This window comes from Pelobates fuscus, unplaced genomic scaffold (genome assembly GCF_036172605.1).
Source record: "Pelobates fuscus isolate aPelFus1 unplaced genomic scaffold, aPelFus1.pri scaffold_53, whole genome shotgun sequence".
Lineage (NCBI taxonomy): Eukaryota > Metazoa > Chordata > Amphibia > Anura > Pelobatidae > Pelobates > Pelobates fuscus.
In genome coordinates, this window is record NW_026961871.1 from 48,862 (window position 1) to 71,157 (window position 22,296).

Consider the following 22,296-nt stretch of genomic DNA (forward strand, 5'->3'; position numbering starts at 1 on the left):
GGTTGTTTTACAAAACCCTGTGGGTGGTACTAATGTGTTAGAATGTGTATATAAGAACAATAAACCCACAGCTCTGGTCTGTTCACTGCTTGACCCTCAACACGGAGCTTAGTCTCATTCTTGGGGGGATTTATTGTATGCTGTTCCAGTTCGACTACTAGGAGTGTAAACCTTTCGCATGGTTTTTCCTATTCGGCTGGGATCATTCCCACAGCCCAGAAGGACAGCTACAAAGAAACACCATTTCTCTGGATTTACAAATTGAGGGCAACGCATGTCTGAGTACAGCGACCCTGACAGCATCAGGATGGAACCAGCAGTGTCGTACGATGAGGGTGTCATGGACGATCGAGATGCAGTCCGCAAAGGCATCTGGTACCAGGCACTGGATAATATACAGCACCAGCGGGGTGAGGTACCATACCTCGTTAAAATGTTTAAGGCTCTACTTTATGTTATTATATTTTATTGTATTTTATTATGTACAAATGCGTTTACAAGTTATTGTTATACGGATGCAACAAACCAAGAGAATAGTCAATATAGACATTTCTTAAATACCTTCACCTGACCAGTTCCGGTCAGGAATAGCGATGTTATGATCTCTTATTTTACAAAATGTGCAGTTTCATGTTGTGTATTGCTTTACCTGCAAATGCTGTTGTGGCACTGCAGGCCAGATGTGACTCCCAATATCACGCAAAAATAAAGAATTTATAAAAAAAGTGTTAAAAACATTAAGAAGATAAAAGGTGTAGAAAATATTTTTTTTTAAAAAGGGTTATTTTTTATAAAAAAATTAAACAAGTCAAAGTCTACATGTAAACCTTCTGGGGTGAGAGTTTTTAGGAGGAATACCCAGTGCATTTCTTTTTGTCCCATTAGTTTTTTAAGGTCCCCTCCACTCCAGGGTAGTTTGCATTTTTGGATCCCAATGCACTTTAAAAGTTTGGGATTTTTATTGTGTTGGATAAAGTGCTTAGCAACAGAATGATTTGGGTAACCTTTAATAATATTTCTGCAATGTTCCGCTAACCTGGTTTTAAGACATTGTGTCGCAATACCTACATACTGGAGGCCACATGGGCACTCCAGTAGGTATATGACGTTTTTGGTATTGCAGCATATTAAATCTTTAATGGGGTATGTGGTATGTGGTATTGTTAGAGGTGAATTGCATGGTTTTTGACGTGATTTTTGGGTCACTGGATGTAAAAACAATGCAACTATTACATTTGTAGAAACCTTTTGGATTTGGATAAAAAGGATGAATTACTTGTGTTAACATTTTTAGTGTCATTTTTTGTGAGCATTGTTTTTAGGTTAGGGGCCCCTCTGAACATGGGGTTTATCTGGGAGTTTTGAGAATGTTGTCTTGTTTGAGGATATGCCAATGTTTTTTTTTTTTGTTTTTTTTTAATTCTTTATTTTAGCATAGACAGTTACAATGCAGTAATGGTTCATTTCATGGCTTACGCAGAAGCCTGTTAGTAAAAGGAAGTCATTTGGTAACTGTCTATTTTGCTGTTGTGATAAACATAAATAACATACATATTTACAAGAAAAATGTGATATCGAGATGTTGGGACAAGTGCTGTGTGTTGTAGTGGTGTTTAAGGATGTGTGAACGTCGTTCTGTTTATAGATTGTAATGTGTTTGGTATGATACCAGTTGGGCTTTAATAGTAGGGTAGACAGTTGGTACTTTTGGTTGCATATATACAGAGCAGTTACAGATGCGTGTGTGTGTCGTGCCCCATATGCATATATTCACATTCTAAAAGGGGACATCGGTTTGCCAGGGCATGACATGTCAACACAGTGTACATTCTTATAGTAAGCTATAAAGTTCTGTGGGAAATATCTGCGGTGGTAGATAACAAGATGAGCCTGTAAGAAAAGTACTTGGTATGTAATTTAGTTAGCATTACTTAAAATCTATACATTTTGGGCTGTCAGTAATGTAGGGTGTCTGTAGGTCAAACCGTCTGAGCCTAGGAGAACTTTAGGCAACTCCACATAAGAAAAAACATATTATATTATATTATATACAAAAAGCCTAGCTTTACGGAGCTAAGAGAAGTGAATTAATGCAAAATTTTAACGTTGCGAGTATTCATATTCACTACTGTCTCCCGTTGCCTTACCACCAGTTCATCCAAAGAGGTGATGAATGAGTATGAATGATGTTATATGGTAGATGGTCATAAACTGTAATTTTGGTTGAGTGTCGTGGTGAGTCACCGTTTGTGGGGTCTATGGCGATCCCTATTGGTGGGATTGTAGAGCGGCTTGTGTGCCATTAAGGTTTTTGCCCTGGTGGGGTTTGCTAGTGACTCTTATGGAGTCATGATGCGTACATATGAGGTATGGCCGGCACCCCGGTATCATGGGCTGGCCTTCCCAGTGGGATGAGCATAAGCCTAGTGACTAAGTGTGTGGGCGAGTGTCGTGGGGTTAAATGAGACTAAGTGACAGGAACTGTCGATGGTCCCTGAGGGTTAAGATAGACATGTTGGTGCCGTGCGGCATCGAGATAGGTAGTCACTATCGGCCCATTGGTAGGGCTCGTTTGAGTCTCTTGCGGGTTGAAGCGTAGCAGAACCAAAAAGAGAAAAAAAACACAACAAAAACAAGAACAAGAACAAGGGGGTTAGGTTAACCGGTGAGTTTGTGTCGTCCCCCTGAGTCCTCACTAATCGGCCGTGGTTTCGTTGAACTCCGGGGCCTCGATGATAAAGTAGGCTGTGTGAGCATGAGAGTTTCTTTATGGGGGGTCCTCCCGCCCTCTCTGGTGTGCGTCTCCCGTAGGCCTGTTTCCTCGCTTCTGTTGTGCAGCGGTGGTCGCTGTGTTCTGGTCTCCCAGCGTGAGCTGCTCCGAGGGGGTCGGTGCTGGTATATTGAGTCCTTTTAAAAACTCTGTATGGTCTTCAGTGGCCGACAGGGTGTGTATTGCATCCCCCTGCGATACCACCAAGGTTCCTGACAGCCCCCAGCGGTATTTTATGCCATGATCCCGGAGTGCCCGGGTGATGGGCGCGAATTTACGCCGTTCGAGAAGGATAGTGAAAGGCAGGTCTTCGTATATCAAGATCCTATTGTGTGCGATCACCAGATTAGGGTTTTGTCTCGCTCGCGCCATGATAGCGTTTTTTACTGCAATGTCCCTTGAGACTACTATGATGTCGCGGGGTGCGTCCGCGGGTGCTGTGGGGGCCTTCCTGATCCTGAAGGCCGACGCTAGTGGTGGTCGTTCACCTTCTGTCCGGACTCCTAGTGCCTGCAGGACTTGATTGGCATATTCGAGTAAGGCTTCTTGGCCTATCGATTCTGGGGCCCCCCGGATTTTGATATTTTTTCGTCGGTGGCGCGTTTCTAGGGAGGTCACCGTGCGTGTAAGAAGTTGTACTTGGTGTGTGAGGGCAGTGACCCGGGAGTCAGTGTTGGTAATCTGTGTCCCCCTCTCCTCCTCTCGGGACTCGATTGCTCCCATGCGGCGGTTCAGGCCTCCTATTTCCTCCTGTACTCCTGCGAGGTCCGCTTTCCACACCTCTCTCAGGTCCCGCAGGAGGTTTTTTATGTCCCCCTTAGTGGATGGGGACTGATCGGAGTCGGATTCCGCTCTCTGGTGCACTCCGCTGTGGGTCTGATGAGTTTGATGTGTCTCATCCTCCCATGAAAGCTCCGAGTCACTTGAGCTGCGTGGCTCTGCAGGCGCCATGTCTGTTCGGGCTTGCTGCGGCGGCCGGCAGAAGGACAGCCTGATGTCTCTGTGTTTCTGACCCTCCGCTGGGGCCGTTTTTCTGTGTTTTTTGCCCATCTCTCTCGGAAGGGTGTTCCAGGTGTCTAGAAGGTAAGTTTTTAAGCTCGCCAATGTTTTTTTAAATGTTTCATTTTTATTAAGATGAAAAGGTGTGGATTGACACATTAACAGACATTGTACGTTTTCCATTTGGTACAGGCATAGAAAACAGAGAACGCAAGGTGATGGCAGTTTTCACGGTATTGAACAACATATCCTTACAACAATGATATAATATTGTGTTTATGCAGCATTCATGACTTTGTTACAAATGGCTAGTAATGCCCCGCTCTGTAGTGTGTTGTCCTGCCTCTAGGTGGGAGCCCCTAGGCACCTGGTGGGGCAGCGTCTAAACCACCACTCTTATTTGAGGTGGGCTGGATAGTGATCAACTAGCCATGCATAACGCTTTCCCCCTTTTTTTTCATCTGTCTTTTCTCTGCCTATTTTCCTGTTCTTTTGTGTCGTGTGGACTTGAGACTAATTGCCCTACTCAATTTTTGGGCTTGGTGAAACAACATAAGCCCTTATTTTGTGGGGGGGGGGGTAACTGGGAGAGGTCTGCAATGTGGGGGGGAGGGTAGTAGAGATGCATTCATGCTATAAAGCTCGATAGGGTGTAGTTTGTCATGTTGGTATCACCACAGGTATCACCATTTAGACCAGGTTCTGTTGTAGTGTTCTAGTTTTCCACCTATTGTATGTGCCATCTGCTCATATTGTTGGGCGAGGTTGACTTTAGCGAGTACCGCCTTTATATCAGGTACTGTTGTGGTTTTCCACAGGGTAGCTATGCATGTTTTAGCGGCTAAGGTGACGTGGGTAATCAGTGCTGCTTCGTAGGTTGTAATGTCTCGAGGTAGCATGTGGAGCAGAAAGTGTTTAGGCTTGAGTGGTATTCGTTTCCCTAATTTGGATTTGATTATGTCATGGATTTGTTGCCAGAATTGGCGGAGTGCCGGGCAGCTCCAGAATATGTGGCTCATATTTCCCGCTGGTTGGCCGCAGCGGCAGCATCTATCCGGTACCCCTGGGTATATTTGTGCCAGCCTGTTTGGTGTGTAGTACCACTGCATCCACATTTTGTAGGCTGCTTCTACATGGTCTAAGCATCGTGTCGCCCGTTTAACTAATGTCATGGCCCCTATCCACTGCGCAATTTCGAGTTCGCAGTCCAGCTCCTTTTCCCATTTGAGTATATATGATTGTTTGGCCGGTCTGTCTATGTCTAGTAACCTTTGGTAACACAGGGAGAGTGTTTTTTGGGGGGTTTTTAGACCTTGGCATAGTAAGTCAAAGAGGTTTTGAGATTTAGGCGCTGTCATTGCCATATTAGCCTCCCCTACTATGTGTTTTATGCGTAAGTACGTGAATACCTCGCTGTTCGGTAGCAGGAACTGCTTCTGGAGGTCCGGGAAAGGCAGCAGCCCATTGACCCCCGTATAGGTGTGCTATCCTCGTCACCCCTCTATTTATCCACCCGCTCAGGGCCAGGTCATGTGTGTAGTGCCGGAGGCTCAGTACTGGGGCATAGGTCTCCACTTTCTCACTGAGCATTTTTGGGGCCCAGCGCAGCCATAGCTGCAGGGACAGCTTGGTTGTCGTAAGAAGGCTGGTGAGACGAGGTTGGCTTTGGCTGTGATCCAGACTAGGTCCTTAAGGGAGTGGGGTGCACAGACCGCGCTCTCTAGTTGGTGCCACATTGGGCAGTCTGGGGAGGAGAGGAGGCGCGCCGTCTGAGATAAGTTCGTTGCTAGGTAGTATTTAGTTACGTGTGGCACGCCCACCCCGCCTCCCCCCATAGCTACACTAATGTTCGCCATTGAGACCCTGGGTGGTTTTTTCCTCCATATGTGTGCGTTGAGAAGGCACTGGAACGCTCGAAGGGTGTATTTTGGTAGACTTATAGGTAAGGCCCTAAATAGAAATATTAATTGTGGTAGGATAATCATTTTTATGGCGTTGATGCGCCCCAACCAGGATGTTTGTTTTGTTCTTGCTTCCCCAGCCCTCCAGCACCTGCTCTATTTTTGCCATGAGATGCCCATGGCTATGTTTTATGAGGAGCCGTTTGGAAGGTGCCAGTTGTGTACCTAGATATGAGATGGTGTCCTTTCTCCATTCAAAGGGATACAGCGTTTGTAGGTTCGCGAGGTGGGATCGGGGCATGTTCATTGGGAGTACTTGTGTTTTTTGCTACGTTATTTTTGAAAGAAGAGACTCGGCCATAGTCCCGTAACAGGTCCAGGAGAGCTTGTAGGGAATTTGAAGGGTTCGCTAGAAAGAGGAGAATGTCGTCAGCAAATACTGCTAGCTTTTGTGGGCACCATATTTTATATGATATCAATGCAGTATATTTTTATTTAAAAGCTTTCTCCTCAGCAGCAAAAAATTTTTAACTTGAAAGAGAATAAAAACGAAAAATAACATAGGTAATCTGCCTAACAACAGGGCAGCCAATCATATACTTTCTATACATTAAGTGTCTTGACCAATCCTCTAATTTCCTCTTTCTTTGTCCTTCTTAACGAAGATCAGCAGTAACTTGAACGCAATAAATTTCCATAACTTCTCATAACTTGTGCCGTTCTTCCGGATTATCTTTAACGAAATTAAGCTGTGGAAACAAAGAGAGTATATGGTAAAATCCCAACTTCGGAACTGTATGTCAGTCTTTTTCCTTTATGTTCCTATGTCTTGTATAATTGTATAATATGGTAGTTTTATATGTGTACATAAAGCAAAGGTATGTTTCATATGTCTTACAAAATTATCTAATACTTACCTCATGAGTGATCATTATGACCCTCCTTATTGTATGTACCACGCCCACCGGGTGGGTGGGTGGGAATAATACTCGCCTCCGTGTCATTAATAAAATCATGACTTTACGTCATGTTATTAGTAAAATCTTGGAATTTTATTAATGACACGGAGGCTCCTATTATGCTAGTTCAAAGCTTGGCCACTACTTGAAGTGAAAAGTGTTCAATTGGGCGAAAATTAGAACTCTCTAAATGTCGATGTTTGCGACCAATCTGCCGTCTTTAATATATCCTCCAACAGGACAGTAAGCACAAAAGTGTAATTAGTTTCCAAGACAGGTATTTTTTTTTTTTAATTCTTTATTTTGGTGCAATAGAGTTAACAAACAGTCCCGTGGTGCTACGACAGCAGGCACAGGCGGGATGGTGTAATCAAACAAGGTTATGACGGTATACAATTGCACATTTTGTTATGAGACAGGTTATAAAAGTATGGAAGTACGATACGAGTAAAAGAGTTATAGTAGTAATCATGAGACATTTGCTATGATGAGTAAAACACAGATTATATAATTTGCCATTAAAATAATAACTTAATCGGGGACATAAGCTAAACATGAGGAGTTGCTGGCTCCACCTAGGGTTCAATGCACATTTTCAATCAGAATGATCCAAGAGATTCCTGCATAATGATCATCAGGTCTAGTGAATATGAAACTGCAGAAGTAATGGAGGAGGGACATGTAGGCCAGCTACGCTCCCCTGATTGTTGTCCACCAGGGTTAAGGGCCTGAACCTTACCTAGCACATTACCCGCAAGATCCTGAGCTGGTTTACTGTAATGCAGCTCTATAGGGCGTGTTATCTGGGTGCTTGGTTAACCCAGACGCCACCTCCCAGATAGCAAGTCTGAGGCAAGTGTTCAGTAAGCCTATTGTGTCTCGTGGGTAATATATTAAATTAAACATAAAATAACTTTAGGTAATCTAACATAGAGTAAAACCAATATTATAAAACGGTCCCCACGGGGCCCCCTTGCGCTCTCCCAGGCAGTCTCGTAGGACCGACCCATTAGCTTGTGAGCTCCCTGAGTGGGTTTTCGTCTGATGCGTTGTGGGGTGCTGATTGTGTTTGGGATACTACCACACGTGTAGGTGTCGCAAGTGGTGTAAGTTGGCTCTTAAAATGGGGTCTGTTTGTGCCTGCGGTGGTGCTGCTGGAGTCTATGGTTTCGTTAGTGTCGGCCGCCATGTGGCCCCCCTGTTGCGGCTTTCCAATCTGCCCTACCCGCGTGGCGGTATGTGAGAATAATACTGGGTGTCTCCGCGACCCCGGTGACCCGCAGTCTGCAGCTGATTCTTAGGATGCGATTAACTAAAGGTTAGACATAGAAGAAAAAAATAAATAAAAATAAAATAAAATATTTACAAGACAATATGGCATATATACTATTGAGCAGAGATTGTGAGTAGAGTAATGCCTTTCGGGCACATAGTTCTGGTGGTGAGTTCATACGGTAGTCCCGGTGTACCCATCTTGGGTGGTGGCTTAGCCGGGGCACAGTTAAAGCAGGGGTTCCTATGGGGGATCCAGCCGCCCCATGAGCTGTGGGTCTCCGGTGGGCTTGGTTCCGCGTTTCCCTCTCGTGGTAAGGTTCATGGCCGTCCGGGCCTCTGCCGTTTGCTGCTCTGAGGGGGTCGGCCCCAGTATATTAAGTTTCTCTAGAAACCCTGTGTGGTCCTCGGAGGGCGACAGTGTGTGTATCGCTTCTCCTCTCGGCACCACTAATGTCCCCGACAACCCCCACCGGTACTTGATACCTTGGTCTCTGTAACGGACCGTTTCAGCATAAAAGGGGAAAAATCCGTTTAGGCGATAATCCCCTTTTTCATAGACCAGCAGCTACTATAAGCACCAACTTCCCGAACTCCCAAACTGCACGAATTCACCAACTCTCGAACAGCAGACACACGAACCCTGGAAGCAGCCGAACAGGAAAAGCAATATGAACAGCTTACACTCCTGGCAGTCGGCATACAGTCCCCTTTCCCCCCAAGAAAGAGACACACTCCAGCTTCAGGGTTAAACAGCAACAACAGACTGGCTCATCCAGCCTGGCTTTTATTTCCAACTCACACATACAGGCCACACCCAGGGGGAGGCATAAAAGAACCAATGACACAGATGTTACCTCCCACACATCCCCTCCCCTTAGTGTGACACATAATCCCATTATGCATACAGTTTAAAATATACTTTTACACAACTTTCATAACTTTGAAACCATACATCACATCCACATAAAAACCACATATTCAGACTCAGCATACTTTAAACATAAACACTCTCAAAAATCATACCAATCCCTTCAGTAAATAAAAAGTTACACGTAAGTCCTTTTATGACCGACCGCAAGCACCTTTTCTTGCCCAAAATAGTTCCATGGATTTGGGCTGTGCGGTCGGTCCCTTCCTGGTATAAAAACGACTAAGTCCCGTTCGAAGTGTGTTCGGTACTTCGACTTTAGTCGAAGTGTCGAAGTGCAGTCGATGGTACGGGTCGGTGGTGTTCGAGTTAAAATGGCCGCCGCCACGTGGTCCTTTGTCCGATGCCGGTCACTTCGACGACTTCGACACCTTCGGTAACTTCGACACTTCGGCAACTTCGGCTGCATCCGAAGTGCCCTCTAGTAAGTGCCAATCCTTCTCCCATAGTCATCACATGGGCGAACACTGTTCTTAAAGGGCCCAATCTCTCAGGGCCATAATCGCTGGGCAGGAGGCTAGCAACCAGGCTTCTCCAGTTCACAGTGGCGAAGTTGGTTTCGCCACAATTCTCCCCTTTACCAATTAGACTAACAGGGTACCTGACCTCCTGCCGGTCAGTGCCCTGGTTAGTCCAGCAACCCACCCACAAAACAGAAACAACAGAGCAGCCCACCCATAATAAACGGTTACTACACCTGGGGGAGGGAGAATCTTGTCCCGGTTCAGGTGCCTCACCACGGCTGTGTGGGGGACTGGTAGGCTGCCTTGGTTGGTTGCTGAGTGGGCAGAGACCAGCGGTATTCTGTCCTGGTGCCAGCACTACCACGGGAGTAGTCTGGTTGGAGCTCGGTTGCTGGAGACTGACTGTCTCCCCTTTGGATACACCGCTCTGTGGTTGGGGGACAGGACCGACCGTCCCTACCCCTTGTGCTGTAAGTGCAGAGACTACGGTCCCATCTGCACAGATGTGGGGCTTAACATCTCCCCTTGGTGGGTTAGGCTGCCGCTGGAGAGAGGGTGTCACAAGCTCCTCTCTCTGGACGGTAAACTGCTGCTGGGGAGAGGGGTTAGCAGGCTCCTCTCCCTGCCACTCTCTCTGCTGGTGGAAAGGGGGACCGGCTGTCTCCCCTTTCATTCTCTTGTCCGGCTGCTGGTGTGCGAGACTGACTGTCTCTGCTCCCTGCAGGACACACTGCCGCTGGGGAGGATGGACGACACCATCAGCTCCCTGGGGTACACACTGCCGCTGGGGAGGAAGGACGGCACCTTCTGCTCCCTGGGCTATATACTGCACTGGGGAGGAAGGACTGCACCTTCGGCTCCCTGGGGTACACACTGCCGCTGGGGAGGGAGGACGCTGCTCTGCTGCAGTTGGTTCCTTGTAGATAGGGTCGCTGTACGGGTACTAGCGTTGCCCTCAATTTGTAATCCAGGAATGGTGTTGTCTGTAGCTGTCCCTCTGGTTGTAGGAACGATCCCGCCGCTTGCCACCAATTGTAACGGACCGTTTCAGCATAAAAGGGGAAAAATCAGTTTAGGCGATAATCCCCTTTTTCATAGACCAGCAGCTACTATAAGCACCAACTTCCCGAACTCCCAAACTGCACGAATTCACCAACTCTCGAACAGCAGACACACGAACCCTGGAAGCAGCCGAACAGGAAAAGCAATACGAACAGCTTACACTCCTGGCAGTCGGCATACAGTCCCCTTTCCCCCCAAGAAAGAGACAACACTCCAGCTTCAGGGTTAAACAGCAACAACAGACTGGCTCATCCAGCCTGGCTTTTATTTCCAACTCACACATACAGGCCACACCCAGGGGGAGGCATAAAAGAACCAATGACACAGATGTTACCTCCCACACATCCCCTCCCCTTAGTGTGACACATAATCCCATTATGCATACAGTTTAAAATATACTTTTACACAACTTTCATAACTTTGAAACCATACATCACATCCACATAAAAACCACATATTCAGACTCAGCATACTTTAAACATAAACACTCTCAAAAATCATACCAATCCCTTCAGTAAATAAAAAGTTACACGGAAGTCCTTTTATGACCGACCGCAAGTACCTTTTCTTGCCCAAAATAGTTCCATGGATTTGGGCTGTGCGGTCGGTCCCTTCCTGGTATAAAAACGACTAAGTCCCGTTCGAAGTGTGTTCGGTACTTCGACTTTAGTCGAAGTGTCGAAGTGCAGTCGATGGTACGGGTCGGCGGTGTTCGAGTTAAAATGGCCGCCGCCATTACATGGGCGAACACTGTTCTTAAAGGGCCCAATCTCTCAGGGCCATAATCGCTGGGCAGGAGGCTAGCAACCAGGCTTCTCCAGTTCACAGTGGCGAAGTTGGTTTCGCCACAGTCTCGTAAAGTCCTGGTGATGTGAGCAAACTTGCGCCGCTCAAGGAGCACTGCGAAGGGTAAGTCGTCAAAAATCAATAACTTGGAGTTTGCAATTACTATATTTGACAGTTGTCTGGACCGTGCCATAACAGCCGTTTTTATTGAGATGTCTCTTGTGACAACGATAATGTCCCGAGGTGCATCTGCGGGTGCTGTAGGCGCCTTCCGGACCCTGAAGGCCGATACCAGTGGTGGCCGCTCGCCGCCTACCTGGACTCCAAGTGCTTGCAGGACTTCATGGGCAAAGTTGAGCAGGGCTTCCTGGCCTACTGACTCTGGGGCACCGCGGATCCTGAAGTTCTTTCTTCGGTGCCTTGCCTCTAGAGAGGTCACTGCTCTCGATAGGTGTTGCACCTGTTGGGTGAGGGCTTTGACCCGGGAGTCGGTGTCGTCCAGCCTCTTTCCCCTGTCCTCTTCTCCGGCTTCAATCACTCCCATGCGGCGGTTCAGGCCTCCTATCTCCTCTTGTACCCCAGCCAGGTCTGCCTTCCAGACCTCTCGCAAGTCCCGCAGAGGTTTTTTATATCCCCTTTGGTTGATGGGGACCTGTCGGAGTCCGAATCAGCCTGCTGGTATACACCGCTGTGTGTTCAAGGCGCTTGTGCTGTCTCGTCTTCCAGCGATAGCTCGGAGTCGCTAGAGCCGCGTGGCTCCGTAGGCGCCATATTTGGCCGGGCCTGCTGCGATGGCCTGTTGAAGGAGAGTCGGATGTCTGGGTGACTCTGTCCCTCCGCATGGGCCAGCTTTCTGTGTTTCTTCCCCATGACTCTTTGGGGGGTATTCCAAGAGCTGTAAATGTCTGGGTTTAAGCCTTTTCGCGGTTCAAATGGTCGAATTTTTATCTCTTTTTTGCCTCTAGAGCGGGAGCTCTGTAAATGTGCGACCGTTCCGTAGCTCAGCTAGCCACGCCCCCCCCCCCAAGACAGGTATTTAAGGGATAATTTTTAATTTGGTGTCCATTCCTCCAAGAAAAGTAGGACCACGTTGACATCCCAGAACGACGAATATCGTGTTTGTGGAGGTTTCTCAAAGCGTATCCCTTTCATTAATCTACAAATGAAGGGATGTTGTCCAATCGGAGAGCCCTCTAGATTCTGGTGTCCTGCCGAGATCGCCGACCTAAACACATTAATGGTACGGTACACTTTTCCTTCTTCGAAAAGATACGCCAAAACTGTAGGACCTCCTTCAGAGGTGCAGAAATTGGATCCAATGACCGTTCCATGCACCAGCTAGTCCACATGCGCCATGCGGATCCGTAGGCCGCTCTAGTCCCTGGTGCCCAGGAGTTGTCCATGAGCCTTGTAACCGTTTGTGGAATGTCTGTGCGTGTCCAGGGGCTCCGGAAACCAACCATACTGTGAGTTGGAGCAGGCCTTGGTCGATTAGATTGTGTGTGTTCCCCTCCGGGTCTAAGAGTAAGTCCGGTCTTGATGGTATAATTCGTGGAAAATCAATTGCCATTTCCAGCAGTCGAGGAAACCAAGGTTGAGCATTCCATAATGGAACCACTATCACTAGTGAACAGTTCTGTTTGCATAGGTATGATAGTGTCCTGGATATGAGGTTGAATGGGGGGAATGCGTAGTGTCGAGACTTCGGCCACCTCTGTAGGAATGCATCTGTCCCTAAGGTTGTTGGATCCGGTCGCCAACTGAAGTACCGGGGAAGGTGGGTGTTCAGTCTGGATGCAAAGAGGTCTGTGTCTAGTGGTCCCCATATTCTGTTTATCTTGCGAAAGGTTGAATGGAGGAGTTGCCAATCTCCCGGATCTCGCAGGTATCTGGAGTTCCAGTCTGCTTGTACATTGTCTAAGCCCGGAATGTGTTCGGCCGTCACCGCCATTTCGTTGTGAAGGCAGAACTGCCAAAAATCCTTTGATAAATTTGCTAGTTGCTTGGATTTGGTGCCCCCTAAATGATTGATATAGCGGATCGCAGAGATGTTGTCCATGTGGAGTAGTATGCAACATCTCCCTACAGTCGGAGAGAGACTGCGGATGGCGAATGATCCTGCCAGAAGTTCCAGGCAATTTATGTGTAACTTGGATTCCTCCATGGACCATCTGCCACCGGTGGATATGTCGCCACAACGTGCACCCCAACCATGTAAGCTGGCATCCGATTCTATAATCAGGTCCGGACTGGTTCCGAATATCGCTCGTCCGTTCCACGCCTCCATATGGTCTATCCACCACACTAGTTCTTCCCGTGATTCCATATCCAGGTCTAGTGTGGATTCGTATGAATGGCCGGATTTGAGGTGAGAGCCTTTTAGACGTTGTAGTGCACGGTAATGCAGGGGCCCTGGGAAGATAGCTTGTATTGAGGAAGCTAGTAGTCCTATTACCCGGGCTAGTTGTCGAATGGAAAGGGACTGAGCTCGTAATGTGCGCCTGATCTCTTTTTTGATGGCCTTCAATTTTGTTTCTGGAACAGGAATTGTGAGATGGCGTTGATCTGGAACCCCAGGAACTCTATCCGTTGTACCGGATTGGTTATGGATTTCTCCCAATTTATCATAAAGCCCAGGGCCTCGAGTAACTGTATGGTCCTTTGTAAGTGGTTCAGTACTTGGTCTGGTGAGGATGCCATGATCAGAATATCGTCTAGATATATGATCATACAAACGCCTCGCGCTCTGAGAAAAGCTACCATTGACTTCATGAGTTTTGTGAAGCACCATGGTGCCGAGGATAAGCCGAAGGATAGACATGTAAACCTCCAGCGACGCCCTTGCCATGTGAAGTGCAAGAGGTCCCAGTGTTCCTCCGCCATCGGGACGGTGAGATACGCGTCTTTGAGATCTAACTTGACCATCCAATCCCCTTGTCGTAATAAGTCTCTGAGGCAATGAATGCCTTCCATCTTGAATTGCTGATAAGTGAGAAACGCGTTGAGTTCCTTTAAGTTTAAAACTGGTCGCATACCCCCGCCTTTTTTGGCTACCAAAAATAGGTTGCTGGTAAAACCTGGGGTATCGTATGGTATCTCTTGGATCGCTTGTTTCGTGTGGAGTTCTGTAATCTCCGTGGCTATGAGTTCGGCTTGGTCTGCGGTTAACGTCAGTTCTCGTGGTGTATGTGTTTGGAATGGGGTAGATATTAGGTCGAGGTGAAAACCCCTGACTGTGCTCAAAACCCATGCATCTTTGGTGAGTTTGTCCCATGTGTGTGTAAATCTTGCTAGTCTGCCCCCTATATGTAACTGTGAAGGATGGTGGATATTGTACTTACCGTAGGGGCGTCTGTAAGTTGATTGCCTACGGCTTCCCAGAGATGTCCATGGACGTCCTCTGGACGGGAAGAAGGGTGTCGGTTAGACTTCCTGATAGGCACCCAAAGAGCCTCTATGGATCCTTGGTGAACCCCTGTAGCCTCGGCCTAGATCTCCCGGCCCCGTGGAAAAACCTTGGGGCTGAATACCCGTTTTAGGTTGGCCTGCGCCTTATCTAAAGTTGTGAAGGTTTTTACATACGCTCCAATGTCCTTGACAAAGGAGTCCCCAAAAAGCATCCCTTTTGCTGTGGGCCCGGGTTCTCTACTTGCCAAAGTAATCAGCTTTGGCTCAATCTTTAGTAGAATAGATTTGCGGCGTTCCGCCGAAATGGCCGTGTTGGCATTACCCAACATGCAGATAATTCGCTGGACCCAGCCAATGGCTTCATCGAAGTCCATGGCGGTCTCTCCCGCTTTTGCGGACTCAAGCAATTCATATAGTTTTGTGGTTGGCCCCAGGGTGTCTAATATTTTGTCCTGGCAGCTGTGGAGCGAGAACTCCAGTCCCCTCTTCGGCTTCCAGCCCGATTTCGACAGGAATTGGGTAATATGGGGATCCACCATAGGGGTCTTGCATGCCAGGTCTGGCACTGACGGTCTAGGACACTCCGCTCGGAGTTTGTTCCTACTCTCGTTAGAGAGAGGAGTACGCATGCGTAGTGCCAAGTACTGCGCAATATGCGTCGGTGGATCCCATTCCGCCGATCGAGGGTGGCGGAGGTCGTCCGGGTCGAACAGGGGATATCCCTGTGGGTCCCGAATACCATCCTCCATCCCAGTCGGCTCCTCCAGAGGGCTAGACTCCTTCTCCGAGTCGGAACCCATCTCCTGATAAATATAATCTGGGTCATCCGACCCCAACTCCTCACTCTGGTCAGAATCTGACCCTTCGTATTGGGCCCGCGCCCGTTTCCAATTTCTGGCCGCTTGTGCCCGGCCAGTGGCTCTTGTGCGTGGCAACACGCCATCTGGGACCGCCATAGGCGGGTCAGTCAGGGCAGGTAGTGTTATGGGCAAATGCAAATATTACAAGTTTTAGAATGAAATGTATTTCTTAAACTGTGTACTTTGTCTTTAAGAGATATTGCAAATTGACAAGGTGTTAGAAATGGAACATATTGTTTTTCATAGATGTTTCTTTAAGCAATAACCTCAGTGCATAATATGTTTGCGCCATTTTGTCCCAGAGGAATTACAATAACAATAATGCATAAACAAGCTTCAAGGCTATCCTACGACTCTTTCAGTACACAATATACTGTGGTAACCCCAAGTTAATGGAACTTCCCCAAATCCGGGAATCTCCCACGACTGTGCACTTACGTCTTAGTATAAACAACAGATAAGCTATTCAGACTTTAAGATGCCATCTTGAACTAAGTCAGGAAAATTTCCATGACGTATACACCCTTTAGTTATGGCCTTGTATCTTTGCCAAATTAAGGGAGGTCCTAAATTGATTTAAAGTAGACAAGTTACTTTTTCATATATGAACGACACTTTTTCATAAAATGACGACACTTAAGGTATAAATAGGTGTACTTTTAAAATGTTAAGACACAGAGGAGAGACTTGGAGACAGACGCTGCTCCATCTTAAAATGACTGAGAGGCTAACATGATGACATGTTCAGAAGGGTATGTTAACCTATTAAAGGGACACTCCAGGCACCCAGACCACTTCGGCTCATTGGAGTGGTCTGGGTGCCAACTCCCACTACCCTTAACCCTGCAAGTGTAATTATTTCAGTTTTTTTTTAAACTGCAATAATTACCTTGCAGGGTTAAGTCCTCCCCTAGTGGCTGTCTAATAGACAGCCACTAGAGGACACTTCCTGCTTCATAGCACAGGTTTTCTGTGCTAGAGCGTCGCTGGACGTCCTCACGCTGTGTGAGGACCTCCAGCGTCGCTCTATTCCCCATAGGGAAGCATTGAAATTCATTTTCAATGCTTTCCTATGGGGTGCGCTAATGCGCATGCGCGGCATTGCCGCGCATGCGCATTAGGTCTCCTCGGCCGGCGGGCAGGATCAGTCTCGCCCACCGGCCGACGTATGCAGAAGGAGGAGCGGCGGGGGAGGAGGAAGCAGCGACGTGGGACCTGTCGCTGCCCCTGGTAAGTCACTGAAGGGGTTTTCACCCCTTCAGCAACTGGGGATTGGGGGGTGGGAGGGAGAGGGACCCTCCAGTGCCAGGAAAACGGATCGTTTTCCTGGCACTGGAGTTTCCCTTTAATGATATTTGCAAGCATTTAATTTCACCTTATAAACTCTGCTATAATGGATTTTATATGTCTATATTTATATTTTTATATAATAAATATCTAAAAGACAAAATCTATTGCTTCCAAGACAATCCTTATTTTATATTGTATTCTCAATTATTTATATATGTTAAATAGAGGATCTCTTACTAACTATATAAAATTATGGCTAAGATATCTGTATGGTTAGCCCTACTAAGTTCTATGCTTTAAGACATTATAGAGGTAAGTAAGGGAACCGCCAGCGGTTACAGTAGTACCTGCATCAGTGGGAGTGGAGAGGTATGTTTTGTCTTTGTTTTTGCCTTGCGGGCCGCAGGGACTGATGTATCAGTTTGGGCCGGTAGAGGTGGTTGTAATTCTGGGTGTTGTAGGAGTGCTTGTGCCAAGGAATGTGAAATCGAGGAGGACATTGTCCCCATGGCCGATGCCAGGGCTCGCTGGACCGAGCCGGCCATTGAAGACAGAGAGCCTGGAATTCCTGAGAGGGCAGTATACCCAGGTCAAGGCCAGGGGAAGTCAAAATAGCCTCGGTGTCAGGGCAACCAGGGCCCTCAGTTCTCTCCCCGTGATTCTGCATCCTATAGATTACATATAGCAGAATTCAAATATCTGGGTACTTTCACCAGTGTATGCAGACACTGATCAGGTGAGTTCCCACTTATGATAATGGCTTTAATCCTTATTTGGTGAGGTGCCTTTAATTAGCACCTACCTAAATTCTACCACACCGTTCTGCTTTGTACTGTGGTGGTTTGGAGTGACAGGAGAAAAAAGGGGGGGGGAGAACCCTCAACTGAATCAAACCTAGTAGGAAAGCGAGAGAGAGAGACCAAGACCAAGAGACCTAAATAACAATAGTAATATAAACACACTAATTGCAACTTGCGTTATGGAGACAGCAGGATTCGAGCTAGGAGCCGTTCAGCCTTCCCGCGCTTCAGAAGGAAGAAGCGCGCCAAAGATGAGTAGCTCCGCCCCCTCTGCAATGGCCGCGAGTGTATGGAGGAGTACTCGCGGTTTCAAACCGCCGGGCAGGGTAAACCCGGGGAGAGGACAATGTGGCTCGGCACCCGCGGAGTGTCTAAGCGGGTGCCGGCATGTTACAGTGGGGGAAAACTAGTGAGACCGCCAGGCGCACGGCCGGTGCGGTCTCACAGCCTGTCAGACCCCTCTCACTCCTGTGCAGACGGAGAGCACAGGGAGAGAGGGAAAAAGGCGTCTGACACAAGTGCAGTGTGGGAGACACTGCTTCACGGTGGTCCCGTAAAAGGGGTACAAACATTAATCGGCAAAACTATTTTCAGTGGAAAATCAAGCAATCATAAATAAAGACATTAATACAATCTGTGGAGTACAATAAAATCTACTTAGCTGGTCTGAGGAGCAGCAAAGAAAGAGGAAATTAGAGGATTGGTCAAGACACTTAATGTATAGAAACGTATATGATTGGCTGCCCTGTTGTTAGGCAGATTACCTATGTTATTTACAGCAGTAATGGGTAATGCCACGTCCATAAAACCTGGCCATAAGGCCACCCCTGATTACTTAAAATGACCTCCGGCCACAAATTCCGCTTGGTGTCCCTAAACGCCCCACAAAAATGCAGGATGGCGCTCTCCCAATTGCGCACCCTACAGGCCTCCGTAGCCTGCATACAGGAAACCCATTTTTCTATTTTTTTGAAAACCCGCCAAAATTATCATCCACATCTTATCCACAAACCTACCATGCCACAGCACCAAACAAGACGCGAGGTGTCAGCATCCTCTTTTCAAATGTGACTTAGAATACAAAAGCCCTGATGGCTAATACTAGTAGGATTGCTAAATGACGTCCAAGTGACCCCCAACACCAACCAATATGACTTTATTAGGAAAGCTTTACGACAAGTAGACCAGAAAAAAAAAGGGCAGACGCTTATATGTGGGGACTTTAATTGTGTACTGGATCCCGATCTAGATAGGACTGGAACACCTGGCTCCCACCTGCGATCCACACAATTGGGGACAAAGGTAGCAGCACTGATGAATTCACACGGCCTCCACGACACATGGCGGGCACTATACCCAGCAGGGCCGGCCTTAGGCATTTAGACGCCCTGTGCGAAAAATCTTCACAGCGCCCCCCCCCCCCCGTCATCCATGTATGCTGTAATGTTTGTGTTGTCTGTGTATGTGATAGTAGGTGTGATGACTGTGTGTGATATGTTTGCTATGTGTGATATTTGTAATGGGTGTATTAACAGTGTGTGATATGCGTGTATTGGTTGTATGTGACACACACAGAGTCAGACGGCCATACACACACACACAGGCAGACAGTCATACACACACACACACACACACACACAAAGGCAGACAGTCTCACACACACACACACAGACACACACAGGCAGACAGTCAGTCATACACACAGACACAGACAGTAATACACACAGACACACACAGAGGCAGTCAGTCATACAGACAGTAATACACACAGACACACACAGAGGCAGACAGTAATACACACAGACACACACACAGTCATACACACAGACACACACAGAGGCAGACAGTCATACACACAGACACACACAGGCAGACATAGGCGTGCGCAGCCTATTGCATTAGGGTGTGCACCCTAAAGCACAAACACGCGCCGCGTGTATATGTATGTGTGTATATATATATATATATAGAAGGCGTATGCCTGAAGTTGTGGGAGGGATTTTAAGCCTATTTAAACCCAGCAAACCCCTTACTCACCTGTCTTCGACGATTTCGGAAATTTCGGAAATTCCCGCCTTCATTTCCGCTTCACAGACCTCTGACGTCAATCTGCCGCGACGCTCGTACACAGCCCGCCAGTTTTTCGTGAGTATTTTCCATACGCATGGAAGCCTTTCGTCGGTTCATCCAAACCGTAAGTCCATTCAAGTAATCTTCCTTCTAAATTACGTTCCGTACGCATATTTCTTTCGACGGTATGCAATTGTCTGTACAGCCAGTTCGTCTCAATTCACTGTTCGGCAATGTTATTAATCAGTTCGCAAAGGGGAAATTCTTCTCGCACGCGTGTAACCTTGTAACTGGCAAATAATATATGGATATAAGTGCAATATGTTAGTGTATAATGGTGCCATCACATAATTGTCCTTTTGTTGAAAGAAAATATGAAATTGGCCAGTCATTTAAGGAGCTCGACTCCTTGTTCTTTTAACTCTGACTACACTTGGGCTTCTTCAATTTCGGTGTTACCTTTATCTGTCTTGTTTTCTGAGTACCTGCATATCGTTATTTAAATATACCCCACTCATTAGGGTTGCAATTTGAGGCAGCGTATTCAATTCATGACCAATCAATAAAGTACATTTTACACCTCCTCTACATTTACGTCAGCCGAATACATTCAATATTTACAAAATCCTTCGGAACATTCCGCAACCCTATACTTATCGCATTGTACATTGCTTGATATTATGTAGGTACTGTAAAAGTTCATCCCAATCCGATACAATACCATGTCATGGCACGCAGGCACATTACTAGATGTGTTATTTTGTTATATCTATACATCCATTCACATATATGCACTTCATATGAATATACAACAATGCACACGTGTGTATATCAAACATGGGGTTGGGAAGGTTCAGAAGCCAGTAGGGGAAGCAAAGCAACGTTTCATTCACTGTATTTTCCCTACATGCACTATGCGTTCAGGAGAGATTGGCAGTGGGGTTTGTGATGTGACATATAATTGCAGCGGTTACTTACAACCTTGTCAATACTTTTACAGGTTATCCTGTGTAACCGAGTGGATAGCGGGTTCTGCAAATTAATGTGACTTTCACTTGAACCAATCTCATGTTCTATAATACAGAGCAGAGAGTGGCATTCATGCCCAAGGCATGAAGGGGTTAATGTGCCCCCCTTTGCTTGCTGTATTCCAATATTAACAGTCATGTCTGCGTAGATGACATGGATCTGCACACCTGTTAGATTGCATACTCTCCAGCCTTAGAATACTATTAGACTCATTCTGTGCTACCTGCAAAGTGCAGACTGAGCCGCTAACACGCTGCATACAGATAATCTTTGTATACTGTGTCTTATCTACATTACACTGTCTGTATACTGGGTAGGAAGGTGTTCCCCCTCTTCTCCCCACAGCCCCCCTCTCCCATTGTCTGTGCACAGTTGCAGATTCATGGTAATCAAATTTTAATAGAGGATTTCAGTACACGGAGTAACTGCTTCCCTCGGCTGAGTTAGATCCTTCATACAATAAACGTAAACCCCACAGGGGGCTTGATTAACAAGCTGGTGGCATTACGGGAAGCCATACCGGCATCTGATTTGGAGTGCAGATCATATGTAGACTTGAGGGAACGCCGCACTGACTTTCTTTAACCTGCTCATCATTGTGGGGGTCATTGAAACAATGTATTTACACTGCAAACAAAGCATTGTCTGAACCAGTCCTAATTCATCTTCAGTCAGTGCAGCAATATGCGTTAGATAAAAGTACTCCTACGCAGTCAAGCACGTATGTTACTGGACAAGTGCATTTAAGTTCACGCTGCAGTTCTGGCGAACGAGCCTCAGCAGAGGCAAGTTCGTGTTTTTACCAGTACTATGAACGAGATCAGCATATATTAAAAAAAAAAAAAAAAAAAAAAAATATAATTAAAAAAAATAACTAAATAAATGAAAATAACATAAAAATAAAATATGTTTATTCGTGTTGCATTTCGAATCAAGGCCATGATCTGGCACCACGAACCCCGAGGGCCATGCATACAATCGCACACGCATTCTAGTTTATACGTCCCGACCATCCGGACCCCTACATGCTCACGGGGCACTCCAGTTTCGGCCAAACCGTACGATCCTATCTCATTGCCACCCACGTTTCGTTCAGTAGTATATCGTCTTTCACTGACTAACCTTCCATCTTAGTTAGCAACTGCTGGCTGTTAGGTTCCTAGGTGTCCACTAGTCGTTATTCCCCCTGGCTTCTTCGCCATAGGTTAGTGGTCCTGCGAGGCCGACACCCATCCTCATACTTGGAGGTACTACGCCCCTCGGGCCAAATCATAGCTAGTCGCCTCGCATTGTGGCATAGAGAGGGCCTCACCAGTCACTCCCATTCTGTCTTATGTTTAACTTTCACCGAGAGGCCGACACCCCGCCACAACGTTCAGTGGCCACGCTACCCCCTCGAGCCAACGCATAGATAGAGCCTCTCACGCCGCTTGGCAAATAGCAGGGCCTCACCTGTCACCAACCTAGAGTAATCGTTTCACCGCATTGCGGCACTAGCTAGTCAGCCAGCACGCAAACGCACATGCACACGCACACACTCTTGCACTCCTAGTAAGCTGGGGGGGTCGGCACGCTGCAGACCCGTCACGCATAATCACTATGTTTTCGATCCTATATCCGAATCAGGTATCCTAGCGCTTTTTCCCGCTTTAGCTTCGATGGTTAGTTAAATACTCTTACAGTAATACAAACAGT